Genomic DNA, 23203 nt, shown 5'->3' with positions numbered 1-23203 from the left:
GAGAAGAGTATATGACCAATCTAAAGGGAGCATTTGCATTTTTGTCAGTGAATAACACTCAATACAAATTCAGAGCCCATTCCAAGACAATACAAAACAACAGTAGAAATAACCAATGAAGGAATGGAATCATGAGATCTCTTACTATCTTACAAAATTCCAAATACCTCTTTATATAAACTTTCAAACTTCATTTTAAAAAGCACCTTCCCCAATGAGTCAAACTGCTTCAAATTTTCCAATGTTCTGGGTTAATCTAAATGGCATGTTTCTGAATATGAACTGAGATAATAGACTCTTCAATCTAACAGTATTTTTTAAGAAGGAAAATCCTAACTGAAAACAACATCTGTATCACATGCACACACAAAAAAGCCCATTTTAAATATTATAAAAGAAAAAGACTTCTGTAATTAGTTCACACTGCCACGGTAACTACTCACTGGTTCCTTTATGAAGCTAGAACCCACTAGTTACACATACAAAAAGAAAGAGAGAGAGAGAGAAAGAGAATTCAAATATACCTATACATAGATGTTTAAACTATTACCACTCTCAATCAGTACAAAGTAGAAAATGAGGGGACTTCCCTGGTGGTCCAGTGGTTAAGAATCCACCTTCCAACGCAGAGAACGCAGGTTCAATCCCTGGTCACGGAAATAAGATCCCACATGCCACAGGGCAACTAAGCCCACGTGCTGTAACTACTGAGCCTGCGTGCTGTAGAGCCTGTGTGCCACAACTAGAGAGCCCACGCGCCACAACTACTGACCCACGCACCACAACTAGAGAGCCTGCGTGCTGCAACTACTGAGCCTGCGTGCCACAACTAGGAAGAAGCCCGCGCACTGCAATAGAAGATCCTGCGAACCACAACTAACACCCGACACAGCCAAATAAAATTTTAAAATATATTTTAAAAAATTCCTTCAGAAAGTTCTAAAAGAAAAAAGTAGAAAATGAAAACAAAACCTTTTCTAATTTATTATCTCAAATGTTGCTGATTAACTCAATGAAAAACAATGTAAAAATATCTTTGCCATCTTGCTGTTTTCTATGGGTTATTAAGAGTAAGGAGGAAAATGCAAAAGAGAATCAAATTGTACCTTTATACAACATAATACATAATTCATTAGTGCAGCAGTTCCCAAATTATGTATCATGGACCTCATTAGGAGCTCAAATAATTACAAGAGGTCCATGAGTCCATGTCCTTTAAGCATGACCTTTAGAAAGGTCTTGTGCATTCAGTGTACATACAACTTTTCAAATGCACACAAATATTACTGCAATTAAGAAAACATATAAAGTGTTACTGAATTCCTAGTAGTTTGGGGCACTATGTATTTTGTCACATAATGTATTATCACCTAAGGGTTTATAATTTATTTTTAATTGTTAAAAAAGCACTCTTACGTTCAAAAGTGAGGGAACTACTAATGTAAAAATACTATAGCCAGGTGGATACATGAGGTCCACAAACAGGGACACTTCCTAACCACAAATACAATCACCATAAAGGGTTTGGAAAGTAAGAGAGTAGAAAAGATGGTCCCTAGAAACAGTATTTTACCTGGTTGTAAGAGTAACATTGTAATGTAAGGGATTTCTTTGCCCTTAATATTAAGCCATCATTTTCAATAGGGTAATCCCTAGAGTTTGTATCATCTGCACTGTAGTTAGAGAGTTGGTTTTTCTAAATTATTTTCATGATTTCTAGATTCTAGATTTTTCATTTATTATTAAGGATTAATCGTTTTTCAACTCTCCTTAGTTCTTCCCATCAAAATAATTCCAAGGACATCAGCAAAACCAAACTACCCATTCAAGCAAATGGGAGGTATCTATCCTGTTTATTGTTTGCCTACTATAATTAAAACACTGTCCACTAAATTACTATGTCCTCTCTTCCCTACACTAGGGAGGAGAGAAAGTGTTGGGCTAAGGGTTTTGAGAGTGGGGAGGTGGTGATGAGGGAATGAGAAAGAATTGCTAGATACTGCCTATCCTGGGCCTGCAAACTAGATATTTTCAACACTAACTTAAAAAAAAAAAATCCTGCAGCTGCCTCTAAAGCCCTCTTATCCTCAAAACGGATTTCTGACTTCACAAATATTAATGAAAGCACTTCAATATCTGGCAAGTACCAAGTACACACTGCAAATAACTAAAGGGGATTACAGGTGGCCCTTACTCTGAAGAGCGTATCTAATAGGCTTTCACCTGGGTTTATATGAAATTATAACAAATTCCTAATGTGGATGCTTAGCCATAAATTCTTGAAAGGGAAAAATGTAAATAGAGCAAAAAATAATACTAAGGAAAAAAAAGCAAATAAAAGCCTTGGGAGATAAAATTTTAAAAATTACAGAAGATAACAGAATTGGAAAGAATAATAGAATAAGAACTTCATCAATAACACACAAACACTAACAAAAACTGAATCACATTATCAAAGAGCAGTGAAAGGGACAGACCAAAAAGAATCAAACAAGAAAAAAAATCTGGTCATAAATGCAAAGATTTAACTACAACTAATTTTGATCAAAACAGTAACTGTAAACAAGTCACTTCTCTTTTGCTCACGTCTGCAACAATACATTAAACCGTACAAATACTGATCAGACATTGTTAAGTCATATTTTGCTTCCCCCTGTTAACTGAATTTAATGCCATTCAGTTTTATTAATACTAAATACTGAATTTAGCAGTTGCATAGCAACAAGGAATGTCTCACGTGCTATGCTTGACATTAACAAAAGGCAAACAAGAAAAGAACAAATGTATTCAAAATTTATACCATGATCTCACAAAAAAGCCATGAAGATCAATAAACAAAATGCCATGGAAAATTAAATAATGAAAAAGACAGCTATGTCCTTATGTTCAATCACCAGGGCTTAAAAAGCACCGGTATGTAATATATTATTACATGTAAAGAAATATTAATTTTATTGAGCATGACTACTGGCCAAAGAATTCCTATCCAATATTGCAACTGGAATCAAAGCTGGTCTCCAATCTCTTTCTCACTGCAACCTGAAGACAATCACTGTGTCTTCAGACAGTATTCCTGAACACTACTTTAACAATGTGACCATCTGTTCAGAAAAACCCCACTTTGTTTAAAAAACAAATCCCAAATTCCTAAGTCCAGCAATCAAAACTATTTATAATTTGACCCTAACCTACCACTGACAGCCTTATTTCTCAGAACTTTCCTGCTCATTCTCACAGCTCCATCCAGGTTGGTATTCTAATGTATTCAGTCATCTATTATTTCTACCTCCTAATATTTTCTCAAGCCTTTTCATTTCACCTCTGCCCAAATAAATTATTTCCTTCAAGGCACTCTTCAGTTTGTTCAACAAATAGATATTCGCTTATCCAACATATATTAACTGAAAGCCTACCACCTATCAGGGACAGTGGCAGGCACTGAGTAGGCAGGCAATGATGAACAGACATGGTGTCTGCCCTCATGGAGCCTGAGTTTCCAGTTTTCTCATTCTCAGAATTCACATTTCACTCCCTCCCTTTTAAATAAATGTCAACTACCTTATGTTTTCTCTTTTCTGTCACATGCAAAGCACTATGTAAGTATTCTGTAATACAAAATTTGTCATACGCTATCTAAACACTGCTTTTGTTTTTTCTTCTATATGTTTATGTCATCTCCTCAAGGAGATTTACCGCTTCAAGAAGGCTAGGAAGGAAGGCCTTCCTGTTTCCCACAAGGTTCCTCTTACACTAGGGCTCTATGTGCCTGGTTTTTAGCCTTTGCTTTGAATAACCTAGCTCTCAAAAACAAAAGACAAGATTAAAATTCCTCACACATTACCCTCTTCAATCTAAATCATAATCTCTACTCTATTTCTAACCAAAATGGGGAAAACAGATTATGAAAAGTAACAAGATAGGAACATATCAAATATATAGCCAACTAATAAGCAACAGCCTGTACTTTTGAAATAAAGCAAAATACTATGAATGGAATGAAAAAATGGTTCGTGAGTCTTGGGAACGTGTCCTCTGAGATAACAGTACAGAGATTATCAGTCTGAGAGATAAAGAGGGGCTAAAGGAAAACTAGGAGCATATCAGAAAATCAGTAATTTTCACATCAAGGTCCCTTGGATATCTTGCAAAACTTGGTGCCGGTATAAAAGAGCTCAATCTTCAATAGAGTATTATTATTTTATAAAATATCAGTTCAAAGGTGCTTGCTGGTAACAATCATCAACTAATAGCTTAAACAAAGAGGAGACTGATAGTATCTACAGTTCTTTGCTTAAAAGTCAGGGTTTTAAACTTGCAAATACCACACTTAACTTCATTACAAGTGAGTGCCAAAATGGATAATTAAAAAGCACCAGATTATACAATCTTTCACATGCAATCTCCAAAGGAATATAAGGTAATTAATCCCTTTTTACTGATGTTCCAGCTATTTCAGTGTGTCATACAACCAAGTAAGTCTGGATGAACTTCTACAGGTAATGAGCAAAAACCAGGCTCCTCTTCTCATTACTTTACGCAATCCACCCCTGGTGGACAGCTACACTCATTAAGAGTTCTTCCTCGCTCCCTGAGCATCTGCTTCTGGCCCATGCTCTATGAGGAACCCATTTGCTGGCTTACTTACCCAGCACAATTTACCCAGCACAAGCACTGATGAAAAAGAATGGGCATCATCAGAAAATCTACAAACAACAAATGCTGGAGAGGGTGTGGAGAAAAGGGAACCCTCTTGCACTACTGGTGGGAATGTAAATTGATACAGCCACTATGGAGAACAACAGTATGGAGGTTCCTTAAAAAACTAAAAATAGAATTACCATATGACCCAGCAATCCCACTACTGGGCCATATACCCAGAGAAAACCATAATTCAAAAAGCCACATGCACCCCAATGTTCACTGCAGCACTATTTACAATAGCCAGGTCATGGAAGCAACCTAAATGCCCATCGACAGATGAATGGATAAAGAAGATGTGGTACATATATACAATGGAATATTACTCAGCCATAAAAAGGATGAAATGGGGTCATTTGTAGAGACGTGGATGGACCTAGAGACTATGATACAGAATGAAGTCAGAAAGAGAAAAACAAGTATCGTATATTAACGCATAAATGTGGAATCTAGAAAAATGGTACAGATGAACTGGTGTGCAAGGCAGAAATAGAGACACAAATGTAGAGAACAAACATATGGACACCGAGGGGGGAAAACAGGGTTGGGGGGGGGGTGGGATGAACTGGGAGATTGGGATTGACCTATACACACTAATATGTGTAAAATAGATAACCAATAAGAATCTGCTGTATAAAAAAATAAAATAAAATTCAAAAAAGAAAAAAAAAACTGATGAAAAACCTGACCAGACATACTGAAGACAAACAATAACCCAGTCAAAACTAACAGCCCAGGGGCTTCCCTGGTGGTGCAGTGGTTGAGTCCACCTGCCGATGCAAGGGACATGGGTTCATGCCCTGGTCCGGGAGGATCCCGCGTGCCGTGGAATGGCTGGGCCCGTGAGCCATGGTTGCTGAGCCTGCGCGTCCGGAGCCTGTGCTCCGCAGCGGGAGAGGCCACAACAGTGAGAGGCCCCCGTATCGCAAAAAAAAAAAAACAGTCCAAACTGAAACAGAATTAATGAAGAAAAACATCAGAGATTGAAGAAAAATTATAAATAGTATTTCTATTGAAACCAGGGAAGAGCAGCGTTTAAAACTAAAAGCAAGCTGCTCTGGAAAAGAAGTGGAGAATATGTGCTTGGGGAGGGGAAAAAAGGAAAACAAAACTGCCAAATAACCAAATAGAGGTATTAAGTAGAAAAATATACATCAAATTAGTGATTTAAAAAGCCAATTTAAGAAATGTCCTCACAATGCACAGTAAATCTGAAGACACAGAAATCATGAGAAAAAGATTAGAGAGGAAGAGGAGGCCAGGATATTCAATGTCTGTGAAATAGGATTTCTAGAACAAGAAAGAGCAAAGAGTATAAATTTTTAAGAATTAAATTTAAGAAATGGGGGTAGAGTGAGGGGGAAGGAGGAGGAGAAGGAAAAGAAAACTTCCTAATGTTGAATACTGTCTTGAGTCTTCATATTTAATGTGCTCTGAGAAGCTACTGGGGCAAAATACTCAGGGGAAAACAAAGCATATATACATATAAAAACTCTCCTGGCAGAATATCTGAATTTCAAAAATAAAAGTTTAAAAGCTCCGAATAAAGAGAAAATTTTACTTAATTTTACATAAAATAAGAGGAAAGCGATTTAGAATGACAGTCATTTCATAAGTAAAAGTAAATGCTAAAAGCCAATGGAAGTATGCTCACAAAATTCTGAGGGTAAAAAAACCTCACTTTTTTTAGCCAATCTATTTTTCACAGATATGAGTAAAATAAAGAAATTACTGGATATGCTATGATTTGGAAAACAGGACAGCCATTTACTCTGGGTACTAGCAACAGTCACTTAAAGTAGTTGAGATAAAAAAAAAAAATTCAGAACAAAGACCTAAAAATGGAAAACACTGTTTATATAAAAAATAATGGTTAATCAATATACCAGTAAAACTAACAGATAAGTATAAACAGTTGTTACTAATATGGGGGGGGTTCAGTTTAATATAACAGATAAGAAAGGATTCTTTAAATAGATAAACACAATATAATTTTTTTAATTAATGATTTAGGAATAACATCCCAAACTATTACAACACAATCTTGGGTGAAAAAGAGTAAAATATGCTTAAGTATGTAAGATCAAGTGTGCATGTGGGATGAGGGAACAATTTATAATAGTCATTACTGTTTGATGTTGATAAGAAAATGTAGTGGGCTTCCCTGGTGGCGCAGTGGTTGAAAGTCCACCTGCCGATGCAGGGGACACAGGTTCGTGCCCACGTCTGGGAGGATCCCACATGCCGTGGAGCAGCTGGGCCCATGAGCCATGGCCACTGAGCCTGCGCATCCGGAGCCTGTGCTCCGCAACGGGAGAGGCCACAGCGGTGAGAGGCCCACATACCACAAAAAAAAAGAAAAAAGAAAATGTAGCTTTAAATTTGCTTAAAACATATGGATAAAGCTGAAGAATTTCCAATCACCAGAGGAAATAAAGAACCAAAAATGATCAACTATAAAAGTAAATAAAATTAAAAACGAAACAAAAGGCGAGCATGCTAAACAAGAAACACAAAAAATAATTTCAGGAATAGTATCAACCATGTACATGTTACAATAAATATTAATCAACTGAATTAACTACGTAAAAGAGAAAAAAGTGTCAGGTAGGGCACAGCAATATGCAGTTCATAACAGACTCAAAGTGACATAGGTATGCTGACACTAAAGAGGGAGACATAGATATGAGAAAACTGTAAAAAAAAAAGAAAAAAAAGAAAGCAATTAAGGTGGCAGTAACAATCAGAAAAAGAATTATTCAAGGATAAAAGCGTAAAACATAGATAACTAATAAGAACCTGCTGTATAGCACAGGGAACTCTACTCAATACTCTGTAATGGCGTATATGGGAAAAGAATCTAAAAAAAAAAAAGAGTGGATATATGGATATGTATAACTGTTTCACTTTGCTGTACACCTGAAACTAACACAACACTGTAAAGCAGCTATACTCCAATAAAATTTTTTTAAAAGCATAAAACAAAAAAGTGAAGAATTTTTCAATTACTAAAGGGCTAATCTATTTCATGAGTGAAACTGACCTATAACTTTTTTTTCTTATATATGTTTGGGTTTGGAAACTGTCCTCCTCGAAAGAGTTGAGACATATTTCCATTTTTCCTACTTTCTGAAAGAGGTGACAGAAAATTGGGAAGCTTTCTTCCTTAAAAGTTGGGAAGAACTCAAATCTAAAGCATTCTGGGCTTATTCTCTTTGACAGAAGAGTTTTAACTATTAAATTTATTTAATAGTTATAGAATAATTCAAGCTTTTTATTTCTTCTTGAGTCAGTTTTTGGTAAGCTATATTTTTCTTTAATTTCAAAATTATTGGCATATGGTTGATAGTATTTTCCCTTATCTTTTTTAAAGTTGTGGTAAAACGTACATAATATAAAATTTATAATTTTAATCATTTTTAAGTTTACCATTACATATATCTACACTGTTTGCACCATCACCCATCTCCAGTACTTTTTTCATCTTGCAAAACTGAAACTCTATACCCATTAAATAGTAACTCCCTATTTCCTCCTACTCCCAGTCCTGCCAACCGCCATTCTTCTTTCTGTCTATACAAATGTGACTACTGCACACCTCTTAAGTGGAATAACAGAGTATATATTTGTCATTTAGTAACTGGCTTACTTCATTTAGCATAATATCCTCACAGTTCATCCATCCTGCAGCATGTGACAGGACTTCTGTCCCTTTTAAGGCTGAATAACATTCCACCGATACATAGATCATATTTTGTTTATCCATTCATACATCGATGGACACAAGTTGCTTCTACCTTTTGGCTAGTATAAAATAATGCTGCTATAAATCCCTTATCTTTTAAATCTCCTCTTCCTCTGTAGTCTTCATTTTCATAATATTATTTATTTATGTCTTTTATTCCTTGATCAATTTTACCAGGCTTGTTTTCTTAGTCCCCCCTCCCAATTCACTTTTGACTTTTCTTGATCTTCTCTAATATATCTTTGTTTTCTGGTTCATTAATTTTCACTAAGTTTCATTATCTATTTTCTTTGGGTTTATTCTGCTGTTCTTTTTCTAACTTATGACAGAAGCTTAGATCACTTATTTTGAAGTTTTCTTTTTTTTTTTAAACAAAGTATAGGAGTGATTTAAGAGAATTAAACCTTAATTATTTCGTATTAAAAAGTAATCTAGGGCTTCCCCGGTGGCGCAGTGGTCGAGAGTCCGCCTGCTAATGCAGGCGACACGGGTTCGTGCCCTGGTCTGGGAAGATCCCACATGCCGCGGAGCGGCTGGGCCTGTGAGCCATGGCCGCTGAGCCTGCGCGTCCGGAGCCTGTGCTCCGCAACAGGAGAGGCCACAGCAGTGAGAGGCCCGCGTACTGCAAAAAAAAAAAAAAGTAATCTAGGATAAATAAAATGTAGTATATCCATATAATGAGAATATTATTACAATAAGGATGAATGAACTTCAAAACATTATGCTAAGTGAAAAAGGCCAGAAATAAAAGATCATATACTATATGACTCTGTTTATATGAAATGTCCACAAAAGACAAATCTATAGCAATAGAAAGTAGTGTTTTCCTAGGGCTGGGAGTGAAAATGGGAATGACTGCAAATGGACACCACGTTTCTTTTCAAGGTGATGGATTTATTCTAACAGATTTTGGTGATGGCTGCACAACTTGGTAAATATAATAAAAATCAGTGAATTGTATACTTAAAATGAGTGAATTGTAAGGTGTATAAATTATATGTCAATAAAGCTGTTAACAAAATAAGTATGCATATTTGGTAAATATTTATAATGCTTTAAGAAAACTTGGCCTGCTAGAGAGCCAGCCTTGGAATTTTAATCTGAAATGTAGAACTGAATAGCTGATTTAGACCTGGTTGTAGGCTGAAATCTTACTAAGTTTGTATACTGTATTAGAATTCTTACACAACTTAAGAATAACCACATTTATAAGTTTAAATTATATTTACAAGATTTTTTCAAAGTATCTAAGAGGGTTCTGTTAAATCAATATTTAAGGAAAAATATCTATAGTTTTACATTAAAATGTTTTAAGAGTTAACTAAAATATTTATCAAAAGTGTAAGTTTGGAGTAAGATCTATATTTTAGGAGAATGAGGTTTTAAATTTATAAATTTAAATAAACTGAACATTAAATTAGTAATCGAAGTAACTATGCATTATCTTTTCTATATACAAAGCCACCCTAAATCTCACACTTAATAACAAGAACTAATCAAGTGTTTTGTACAGAGCTCAGCAGTGTGGGGATACAGGGGAAATGTTTAAAATATACGCTCTGCCGTTTAAGATTTACACACATTTCTGCTACCACACATATACTGACAACTCTCCAATCTCTTATCTCTTGCTCCAGACGTTATTTCTAATTGCCTACTTCATATCATCACCAAGATATCCCAAATACCTCCAAAAATCCAAATCAAAATCATTCTACCCCTTTTCCCTCATCTCAACCAGTGATGATCCCTGTATTCCTTACAAGGAAAATGGCATCACTAACCCCTTCCCCCAAGACATTCAGATTACAAATCTCACTCAGTCATGATTCCATTCTTTCCCTACATCAGTCAGTCCTATTCATGTTAATTACAAAAGATCCATCCAAATCTATTCTCTTTTATCCACTCCTAAATTCAGGCCTTCACCATTTCTTACCTTAATAATTATAATACATGTCACTCATGTTGATAATAATAGATAATAATTGAGCCCTTAGCTGGTATCAAGCAAGCACTGTATCAGGTACTTCATACCCATTATGATAAAATCTTCAGGGGGACACTGTAAAACAGGTATTATTACTACCTAATACATGTAAGAAAATAAAAGACTGAAGTAGCTATTTTTTTCATACAACTACGAAGACGCAGAGACTAGGTTTAAAACCAGGCTGGTGATTCTAAAGCCCAGGCTTTTCACTTTTTCACACAACCTGCTAATAACATCTCAACTTTTCATTCATCTATTTAAAACATCCCCTATACCATCAAATCCACCAGAATCCATCTTTCACACTGCCACGAAACTTCTTCCGTCTTTTCCTGGTTTTAAAAATCTTTGATGGCTTTCCACTGACAATACTGAAAACTTCAAATTCCTGGCTGGCATGCAAGATCACTGAGGGTCTGTCTAGTCCCAAACTACCTTTTCAGTCTGCCCTGCCATTTTCTTTCTACATATGCTATGCTCTGGCCAGACTGATTTATTGGTCGTTACATACATGTCAATACTTCCATGTCTTTTAAGTACAGCAAGCCCTCTGCCCAGAATGTTCTTCTGCAACCTTTAATCCAGTTAATTCTAAGGCAACCCTTATCTCAGCCCATAAGCCCCAGGCAAAGTTAAGAACATCCTCAACAGTGCTGAAGTTGTACTACTAGTAAACTATACTTCAATTTTTCTTTTTTTTGGCATTTTATCTACTAGATTTTGAGCAGAGAACTGGAGGCTATTCATCTTTTTCTTAACATCAGCCTGCCTGTTCCTTAACTGCAGTGTTTGTTGGATGAATACAAACACACCCTTCCTAATTCCTATATCCTTCTATTTACCTAAGTGATTTAAGATTTTATAATGACTCTATTTCGTGTGTCTCGCATGCTGAAGACCCAAAGAAATGCAAATAAATGAAACAGAAGGGCAAGTGACATCTAATGGAAAAAGGTTCCTGTATCTATGAACTAAAACCAGAATTAATTAATGGCTTGCTTTGCTGCCCCATGAACAGAGATGACAGGACACATTTTTGTGCAAAGCTGTAATCACAGCAAAGAGAGCAATAAATTGAGAGATGAAGTACTGAAAAACAGTGGTATTAATACACTAAGGAGGGAAAAGGGATACATACTGAGTAGCTGGAACATTACTGAAATAATTTCATATAATTGTATTTACATACATCATGCCATAAATGAGATTCCAAGATGTTAAGTAACCAAGACTGCAAAGGTAGTAAGTAACTAGGTCAGATGAATTTAGTTCTTTGGAACTCCCAGGACAGTTTTGGTTCATTTTTTTCTGTTATATCAAACTGTCTTGGGTAGAGTAATTATGCTAAAAAGAAGCCATTTAAATGCAAATCTGAAGCTGATTAGGAATAGGTCAATTATATCAGGAGTTCACAATCTGTGGGCCACAATTCCTTAGAGGAACTCAGTCATTACAAGGTCAGTACGTCCACATACATGAGCACTGTTTGTGAATTAAATAAAAATGTGCTTGCACATAGAGTCACTACTTTTCTAAATGCATTTTTTTGCTATGAACAAAATGCATTATTTCTTTAAAAAGCATTACTGAATTCATAATAGCCTTTTGTCATTACGTATTTTCTCACATACTAAAAATATTATATGAGAGATCAGCGATTTCTATTGCCTTTTAGAAAAGTTGTTGTTTCTGAGCCTTCTGTCCTTGATAGACTATAGATACTTATTTATTTCTATTTACTGAGTGTCTACTATGAGTCAGTCACTAGAATGCAGCTGTGAACAACACAGACAAAAGTCCTTATCTTGGAACTTTAATTCTGGCAGAGGAGACAAATGATATAAATAATGATGACGATGATAATGAATAATATGTGGTGAACGTAAGTAAAAGAAGAACTGGTCAAAGAAGAATACAGCAGACTGGAAAAGACTCTAGGAGGCTGAATTTTTGAGCACTGAATGGAGTGAGCAAGCCATTTAGATATCCAAGACAAAGGAATGTTCTAGGCAGAGGGAAGAGTACTGAAGCAGTAAATGGTATGAAGTATGGTATATGTGAGAAACAGCAAGAAAGTTGGTATGGTCTGAGCAAAGTGAATAAAATGGAAAGCAGAACATGAGATCAGAGCTCTAGAGGCAAGATCACAGAGGCTATGGTGAGAAGATCTGATGTTTGAACTTAAGAGAAATCCACTAGCTTTACATTTGGGTAGTGGTGGAAGTAATGTGATCAGATTTATACTGTTTAAGTTTACCAGGTGGCTGCACAGATAACTGATTATAAGTAAAACATTATAATGAGACTATTATTACAATAGCCTTGGCAAGAGAAAATGGTGACTTAAACCGGAATGGCAGTAATGGAGGTAGAAAGTAGTGACAGAATATAGAGTATATATTGAAGATTAAACCAATTTGCTTTGATGATGCAGTAGATGTAGAATGAGGGAAAGGACACTTAGGCTTTTTTTGGTCGAGAGCTGGGTGAATGGTAATGTAACTTTCTAAGAGAAGACTGGAGGAGAAACAGGCTGGACAGAGACAAGTCTAGTTCAGTTTTGGACACATTAAGTCTGACTTGTCTCTTGCAAATCAAAGTGGATGTATGCAGGAAACAACTGGATAGGTGAGTTTGATCCCTGGTATCAGGGATATAAAACTCGAAATCATCAAAGTACAGACAGAATATAAAGCCTTAGAACTAGATGAGATCTTATCCACTCAATGAGGGCAGATAAAAAGGACCCAATCAAAAAATGTGCAGAAGACCTAAATAGACATTTCTCCAGAGAAGACATACAGATGGCCAATAAGCACATGAAATGATGCTCAAGACTGCTAATTAGAAAAATGCAAATCAAAACTACAATGAGGTATCACCTTACTCTGGTCAGAATGGCCATCATCAAAAAGTCCACAAATAATAAATGCTGGAGAGGGTGTAGAGAAAAGGGAACCCTCCTACACTGCTGCTGGGAATGTAAGTTGGTACAGCCACTATGGAAAACAGTATGGAGATTCCTTAAAAAACTAAAAGCAGAGTTGCCATATGATCCAGCAATCCCACTCCTGGGCATATATATGGGCAAAACTCTAGTTTGAAAAGATACATGCACCGCCCCCACACAATGTTCACAGCAGCACTATTTACAACAGCCAAGACATGGGAGCAACCTAAACGTCTATTGACAGATGAATGAACAAAGATGTGGCATATATATACAGTGGAATACTACTCAGCCATAAAAAAGAATGAAATGTGGGGAATTCCCTGGTGGTCCAGTGGTTAGGACTCTGTACTTCCACTTCGGGGAGCATCGGTTCAATCCCTGGTTGGGGAACTAAGATCCTGCATGCTGTCAGGCGTGACAAACAAACAACTAAATAAAAAGAGTTCTACTTGCTGTTAAAAAAAAAAAAAAAATGAAATTTCCAGCAACATGGATGGAACTAGAAATTATCATATTAAGTGAAGTAAGCCAGTGAAAGACAAATATCATATGATATCACTTATATGTGAAATCTAAAAAAAAAAAAAAAAAAAAGATACAAATGAACTTATTTACAAAACAGAAACAGACTCACAGACATAGAAAACAAACTTATAGTTACCAAAGGGCAAAGGGGGTGAGGGAGGGATAAATTAGGAGTTTGGGATTAGCAGATACAAACTACTATATATAAGATAGATAAACAACAAGGTCCTACTGTATAGCATAGGGAACTATACTCAGTATTTTGTAATAAACTATAAAGGAAAAGAATATGAACAAAAGAAAAAAAGAAAGGACAAAGAAGACTGAATACTAGGGCATTCCAACATTTACCAATTAGGAAGGAAAAGAGACTGAAAATATGACCACGTCTTATTTATGGTTATACTTCCATCATCTGGCAAACACACTGGTTTCATAAGGACTCAAAAAACACTGCTGATCTGAACTACTGTATATGGCATGTAATTAAATGCATATTACACCACCCTACCTCTCATACAAGAGATGACTTTGAAAGGAAGCATATCCCTTTTGATAAAACCAAACACATTTCCTTAAACATATCTAATTTGCAAATTTAAAAAATCATTACTTTATAACACATCTCCAACATACCTTAATATATGGCAGTACAAAATATCAAACTTCAATCTTGCCCCCAATGGAATAAGCTTCACCATGTTTTAGAAATTTTAAAATTAAAGTTTGAGCTAGCCTTCAGATTTATATAATCTTTACATATAAAGTAAATTCTTTACAGTTTCTCTCTGCTCAACAGTATTCAATGATTACCTAATGCGTGCAGAGTAAATTCCAAACTATGAAGTCTAGCTTTTAAATCCTTCCTAAAGTGAACCTTTTCAACATCCTCTCCAAATGTCCTTCAAGCACACTCAACTCAAAGTACTCTGTTTCTCAAATACACCTTGTTTTTGCTTATCTCAGTCCCTCACGTCACCCTGTTTCTTCTGCCTAAAACGGTCTTCTCTCAAATCTCGAGAGTCTTGATCCTGCTTGGTCTTCAAGGACATAGCTCAAAAGTTATCTTTCCTCCCAGCTGACTCCTAGTTATCCTTTGCTTTATCTGTCTTGAATTTTCAACACAAGTGCATATGTTTCATGTATCCAACTGAATTTTACATACTCCAGGAAGTAAGAGACTAGTAGTAGTTAAGAACATGGATTCTGGAGCCAGATTACCTAGGTTCAAATTTCTGACTGTGTGTTATAACAGTTCTATGGCCTTGGGCAAGTTATTTGTCTTCTTTATGTCTCACCTTCCTTGGCTATAAAATTGTTTTGATCTCAAAAAATTAAGATAATTAAGTAAATATCTGCAAACTGTTTAGAATAGTGTCTGAAAGCATAATAGAAGCACTACATCATAAAATGTTTGGGAAAGGAAGAAAGGGAGAGGGGTTGTATTTTGGTAACTCCTTTTTTTTCCTTATGTGATTAAAAAGACAGCTACATACAAAAATAATCAAAAGTTTATGCTGATGGGCATACAATGTATACAGATGTAATCTGCGACAATACAATAACAACCTAAAGACGAGGGACACAGCTACATAGGAGCAAAGTATTTTGTAATACTACTGAAACTAAGTTGTTATTAATTAAGACATTATATATATATATCCCCAGGGCAAACACTAAGAAAATAACTAAAAACTGTATAGTAAAAGAAGTGGGAAAGGAATCAAAATGGTACACTAGAAAGTATGTATATAACACAAAAGAACGCAGTAATGGAAGACTTCCAAAGAACAAAAGTGACATGAGATATGTAGAAAACAAACAGCAAAATGGCAAAGATCCTTCCTTATCAGTAACTACGTTAAATGTAAATGGATTAAACTCTCCTATAAAAGGCAGAGATGGGCAGAATGGATTTAAGAAAAGAACATGATCCAACTATATGCTGTATACAAGAAACTCATGTTAGATTCAAAGACATAAAGAGGATGAAAATGAAAGAAAAGAAGAAGTCCATGAAAACAGCAACTGAAAGAAAAATGAAGTGGATATACTAGTATCAGACAAAATAAATGTTAAGATAAAACTTGTTACAATAGACACAGAAGGACATTATATGATAAAAATCAATTTACCAAGAAGATTTAACAATAACTATAAATGAAATATAACTTTTAAAAATTCTGATTACTATGTTGTACACCTTAAACTCATAAAGTACATCAACTATGCCATAATTAAAAAAAAAAAAGATTTAACAATTTAAAATATAAATACACCTAACAACCAAGCCCAAAATATATGAAGCAAAACTGACAGAGTGGAAAGGAGGAAAAGTTCAACAATAATAGTTGTAGACTTCAACATCCCACTTTCAATAACAAATGAAACTAAGAGATAAAAAGGAAACAGAAAACTTGAGCAACACTATAAATCAAGTAGACCTAAAAGACATACATAGCCCACCAAGAGCAGAATACACATTTTTTCAAGTGCACATGGAACATTCTCCAGGGTAGACCATGTTAAACCACAAAAAAAGGTCTCAATAAATTTAAAAAGTTAGTAATCATACAAAATATCTTCTCCAACAATAATGTAATGAAACTGGGATCAATAACAGGAAAACTGAGAAATTCATAAATATGTAGAAATTAAACAACACATTTTTAACCAGTGAGTCAAAGAAGTAATCACAATGAAAAACAGAAAATACTTGGGAATTCCCTGGTGGTCCAATGGTTAGGACTCCACACTTCCACTGTAGGGGGCACAAGTTTGATCCCTGGTCAGGGAACCAAGATCCCACAAGCCTCATGGTGTGGCCAAAAATAAAAAGAAAAAAGAAAGAAAAAGAAAGAAAATTAGAAAATACTTTGAGAAGAATTAAAAAAAAAAACCCAACATACCAAAATATACGGGATGCAGCTAAAGCAGTGCTCAGAGGGGAATTTATATCTGTAAACGCCTATATTAAAAAAAAGAATATCACTAATCAGTAACCTAACCTTCTACGCTTAAGGAACTAGAAAAAGAAGAAACTAAATGCAAAGCAAGCAGAAGAAAGGAAATAATAAAGATTTGGGTGGAGATTTTTTAAAGTGAGAAAATAGAAAAACAGAAAATCAGTGAAACTAAAACTTCTTTGAAAAGAATAACAATAATGACAAACCTTTAGTTAGACTGACGAAGAAATTAAAGAGTGATGACTCAATTTACTAAAATCAGAAATGAAAGTGGGAGCATCACTACTGACTTTACAGAAATAAAAAGTATTACAAAATATATAACAAACAAGAGTATGCCAACAAATAGATAACACAGATGAAATGGACTAATTCCTAGAAATAAACTACCAAAACTGACTCAACAATAAAAAATATAATAGATCTAGTAAAAGCAAAGAGATTAAAACAGTAATTTAAAAAACTTCTGACAAATAAAAGTCAAGAGTCATATGGCTTCACTGATGAATTCTGCTAAACGTTTAAAGAAGAAATAACATCAATTCTTCTCAAACTGTGCCAAAAAATAGAAGAGGAATACTTCCTAACTCATTCCATGAGGCTGGTGTTACCCTGATACCAAAGACAAAAACATCACAAGAAAACTACAGACCAATATCTCTCATGAATATAGATGCAAGAATCCTCAACAAAATAATAGCAAACAAAATTCAGCAGCATATTAAGAGAACTATGGACCATGGATTTATCCCAGAAGTGCAAGGGTGGTTCAACATATAAAAATCAACCAACTGAAAAAAAACTAAATACCTTATTAACAGAATGAAAGGGGAAAAAATAACATGATCATCTCAACTGACACAGAAAAGGCATCTGACCAATTCCAACACCCTTTCATAAGAAAAATACTCAACAACCTAGGAACGGAAAGAAGATTTTACAACCTGATGATGAGATCTATGAAAAACTCATGGCTAACATACTCAGTGGTGAAAGATTTAAAGTTTCCCACTAAGATGAGAAAAAGATAAGGATATTCACTCTTGCCAAGTATTCAACACTGTCTGGAAGTTCTAGCCAGGGCAATTAGGTAAGAGAAAAAGAAACAAAAGGCATCCGAATTGAAAAGGAAAAAGTAAAAGTACCTCTCTTCACAGATGTCATGATCTTATACATAGGAAATCCTGAAGAAAAACTATTAGATCTAATAAACAAGTTCAGCAAGGTTGCCAGATACAAGAACATGCAAAAATCATTTGTATTTCTGTACATTAGCAATGAATACCTATACACTAGCAATGAACAATCTGAAATGAAGGAAACAATTCCATTTCCAATATTATCAAAATGAATAAAATACTTAGGAATAAATTTAACCAAGGAGGTGGAAGGCTTGTACACTAAAAACTGCAAAACAATGTTGAAAGAAAGAAGTCCTAAATAAATGGAAAAACATCCTATGTTCCTAGATCAGAATGCTTAATATTGTTAAGATGGCAATATACTCCCCAAACTGATCTACAGATTCAATGCAATCCCTACCAAAATGCCTTTTTGGCAGAAACTGACAGACTGACCCTAAAATTCATATGAAACTGCAAGGGAGCCAAAACAGCCAGAACAATCATGTTCTGAAGAAAGCTGAACAAAAAGAAGAACGAAGTTGGAGGACTTACACATCCTGGTTTCAAAAACTATTACAAGCCACAATAATCAGAAGAGCGTGGTACTGGCACAAGAATAGACATATAGACCAATGGAACAGAGCTGAGAATCCTAAGTAAATCCATACATCAATGGTCAACTGATTTTTGGCAAGGATGTCAAGACTATTCAGTGGGGAAAGAATTGCCTTTTCAACAAATGACACAGGGATGCTGGATAACCACATGCAAAAGAATGAAGTTATTAGATTCTTGACCTCACACCACATATAAAAATTAACCCAAAATGTATCAAAGATCTAAACGTAAGGGAGAAAACCATAAAACCCTTAAAAGGAAAACAGGGGTAAATCTTTGTGACTTTGGATGTAGCAATGGATTCTTAAATATAACACTAAAAGTACAAACAACAAAATATTTAACGCTAAACTTCACAAAAATTAAAAACGTCTATGATTCAAACAATATTATGAAGAAAGTGAAAAAACCCAAAAAAATAGGAGAAAATTTTCGCAAATCATATATATGATAAGAGTCCAGCATCCAGAATATAAAAAGAACTCTTACAACACAACAAAAAAACAGATAACCCAATTTTAAAATGGGCAAAAGACTTAAATTCACATTTTCCCAAAGATTTACAAATGGCCAACAAGCACATGAAAACAAGCTCATTAGTCACTAGGGAAATGCAAATCAAAACCATGACATACCACTTTATACCCACTAGGATGGCTATTTAAACAAAACAAGGAAAAATACCAAGTGTTAGCTAGGATGTAGAAGAAATTGGGACCTCACATGTTGCTGATGGTAATGCAAAATGATGCAGATGCTGTGGAAGTTTGATGGTTCCTCAAAAAGCTAAATATAGAATTACCATGTGACCCAGCAATTCCTCTCCCAAGTACATACCTAAGAGAAATGAAAACAGGTGTTCAAACAAAACTTGTTACAGGAACGTTCACATCGTCAATATTTGTAATAGCCAAAAAGTAGAAACACCCAAATGTCCAGCAACTGACGAATGGATAAACAAAACAGGGTTTAAGCATACCACGTAATAATATTCAACCATAAAAGGAATTGTTTGGACTTCCCTGGTGATGCAGTGGTTAAGAATCCGCCTGTCAATGCAGGGGACACAGCTTGGAGCCCTGGGCTGGGAAGATCCCACATGCCGCGGAGAAACTAAGCCCATGCGCCACAACTACTGAGCCTGCACTCTAGAGCCCACGAGCCACAACTACCGAGCCATGTGCCACAACTACTGAAGCCCACGTGCCTAGAGCCCATGCTCCGCAACAAGAGAAGCCACCGCAATGAGAAGCCCACGCACCACAATGAAGAGTAGCCGCTGCTCACCGCAACTAGAACACAGCCAAAAATAGATAAATAAATTTTTAAAAAAACAGAAAGGAATTGTTATAGACTGAATGCTTGTACCTCCCCATACGTATGTTGAAGTCCTAACCGCCAATGTAACTTTTTTTTTTTTTTTGGCCATGCTGTGCGGCTTGCAGTATCTTAGTTCCACAACCAGGGATCTAACCCGGGCCACAACAGTGAAAGTGCCAAGTCCTAACCACTGGACCACCAGGGAACTCCCCAATGTAACTTTATTTTAATTAAGGTTAAGGGGAAATCAGAGCTGATCTGATAGGATTAGTGTCCTTATAAGAAGAGATATCATTATACTAAATGAAGTAAATCAGAGAAAGACAAATATCACATAATATTGCTTATAAGAGGAATCTTAAAAATGGATACAAATGAACTTATTTACAAAGGAGAAATAGACTCACAGACAGAAAACAAACTTACGGTTACCAAAGGGGAAAGAGGGGGTGTAGGGATAAATTTGGAATTTGCGATTAACAGATACAAACTACTATATATAAAATAGATAAACAAGGACCTACTGTATAGCACAGGGAACTATACAGCTTGTAACAACCTATAATGGAAAAGAATCTGAAAAAGAGTACATATTTATATATGTATGTATAACTGAATCACTTCGCTGTATACCTGAAACACTGTAAATCAACTATACTTCAATAAAAATAAATAAATAAATAAAGGAGATACCAGAGAGAGCCCCTGACTCCCACTTGATTACAGAGAAAGGGGCCATCTGAGGGCGTAGTGAGAAGGTGGGCATCTACAAGCCAGGAAGAGAGCACTCACAAGAAACCAATCATGCTGGACCTTGATCTGGAATGTGAGAAAATTAATATCTGCTGTTTAAGACATTCAACATTTTATTACCGCAGCCTGAGCTAATACAGGAATGTAATACTGATATGTATTGTATTATGGATTAACCTCAAAAATAATATGCTAAAAGAAGCCAGACACAAAAGGTCATATGTTATACGACTCTTTATATAGAATGTCTAGAATAGGCATACCCATAGAGACAGAAAGGATATTAGTGATTGCCAGAGGATGGAGGAGGGGAAGGAGGGAGTGACTATAATGGGTATGGGGTATCTGTTTGGGGTAATGAAAATGCTATAAAATTTGATAGTGGTGATGGTTGTACAACACTGTGAGTGTAGTAAAAACTACTAAATGATACACTTTAAAATGATTAAAATGGGGAACTTTAATTTTTTAAAATAGAAATGAATATTGATAGCTGCAACATGGATGACTCTCAAAGGCATTATGCTGAGTGAATGAAGCCAGTCTCAAATGGTTACTTTCTATATATATGATTCCATTTATATGACATTCTCAAAAAGACAAAACTATAGTAATGAAGAACAGATCAGAGGTTGCCAGAGGTTTGGAAAGGGGTAATTACAAAAGAGTATACAGGAGTTGTTTGGGATAATGGAATTATTCTGTATCTTGAATGTAGTGGTGGGTATACAAATTTATACATAGAGTAAAATTCCTAGAACTGTACACAAAAATGATCAATTTTTCTATATGTTAATTCAAAAATAAAATCTTTGCTACCAAAAACTCCATTGGCCTATTTTGCACTTGGAAAGGATCCATGACCTATGCTTGATTTATGTCAGGTACTGGCCATTTGGAAAGTACTATTTCACTGAATTATGTGACTCTTCCAATGTAGACATATTTCATTGTACCATATCCCACCAAATAAAAAAATCACGTTTGTTAATATGACCACTAATCTCATCAGAAAAGTTTTTTAAGGGGAGTTGTCACACTCAACAGTAGTGGATAGTATGTTTTCCAAAATTCTAATTTTTTCTTGAAGCTGGAATATTATCACTGGCAAACAAATACTGTTATTTCCTCCCCTCTCCACCCTGTATAACAGGCTCATTTCATTCATTTTTGAGAAAATGTCTGTCAAATACTAAAGTCTGAATAATCAGTTTGTCAGACATTCTTCCAAGTAAAATGGTGTTCCATGAAAAAAAAAGCATCTAATTTAGCTCAAACTCAATCACGTAAGTGCTTTATGCATACTTCCCATTTCATCACATATAATATTAACAAGATGTGTACTCAAGGGTTGAGTTTTAGTAAAAGCAGTGTTTCTGTGTCATCAACAGTATTCATAGGTTAAACTGGCATTTTTTACTGCAAGTGTGTGGCAGTGAAAAACTGCAATGAAACTGCAATTAATAGATATATCTTCAGAATACTGTGGCATTTCTTTAGTTCTCAGTTTGCTGAGGAACAGATTATACGGTTATGTGCAAATACTGGTTTAAAGATAGGAAGCAAGTGGCGACTTTTTGACTAGAGAAGTGAAAGCAATAGGATACTTCAGCATTTAGTCTAATTATTACCAGTGCTCAGAAAGAGATGCAGAGTGGAGTAGTAACAGATAGCACAAAAGACTAGATAAATAGTCCAGTAAAATCTCTGAAGTCTCTGCAGAATAAAGACTAGTATGTTCGTGTAAGTACAAATGAATACATTTAAGGAAAAAAACTCAAATTATATTTATACAATGACTGACCCTAAGTAATCAGTAAGTACTAGATGTTACTATATCATGTTCTTTGAATCTACAATTACTAAAAAGTGTGTTATAACAGTGAAAAGAAAACACCAGAACTGCTGGGTATCTCTGGGAAGAATATTATACACTAAATATTATCCCTACAATATAGTGATGAACTGATCCTTGAAATTCTGTGTGTAGTTTAATAACAACAAATATAAAGAACTGGAATAATATATGACACAGTCTTTAAAACCATTAAGGGGAACATATATCAAGAAATATTAGAACAAGGCATTCTTATTGACAAAAATGTAGAATTTTAAAATACTCCATATTACAACTTTAAGTAGAACATAACCAACCCAAATTCTCAAAATAAAAAAACACCTGAGGGGCTTCTCTGGTGGCGCAGTCGTTAGGAGTCTGCCTGCCAATGCAGGGGACTCAGGTTCAAGCCCTGGTCCGGGAAGATCCCACACGCCATGGAGCAACTAAGCCCGTGCACCACAACTACTGAGCTTGCACTCTAGAGCCTGCAAGCCACAGCTACTGAAGCCGGCGCACCTAGAGCCTGTGGTCTGCAACATGAGAAGCCACCGCAATGAGAAGCCCTCGCACCACCGTAACAAAGAGAAGCCCGCGCACCATAACAAAGAGTAGCCCCCACTCGCCACAGCTACCTAGACAAAGCCTGCCTGCAGCAACGAAGACCCAAC

The 23203-nt window shown here is 35.5% G+C and overlaps 1 protein-coding gene across 12 annotated transcripts in view; it reads right to left on the bottom strand.

Annotated features, from left to right (window-relative positions):
* LCOR (ligand dependent nuclear receptor corepressor) overlaps window positions 1–23203 on the bottom strand; it is a 126864-nt gene that overhangs the window by 65159 nt on the left and 38502 nt on the right. The window lies entirely within an intron of this gene.

This window comes from Monodon monoceros, unplaced genomic scaffold (genome assembly GCF_005190385.1).
Source record: "Monodon monoceros isolate NGI ecotype Baffin Bay Population unplaced genomic scaffold, NGI_Narwhal_1 Super_Scaffold_4, whole genome shotgun sequence".
NCBI classification, from domain to species: domain Eukaryota; kingdom Metazoa; phylum Chordata; class Mammalia; order Artiodactyla; family Monodontidae; genus Monodon; species Monodon monoceros.
Note: the sequence above shows the minus strand (reverse complement) of the source record. Positions and strands in the feature narration are given on the sequence as shown.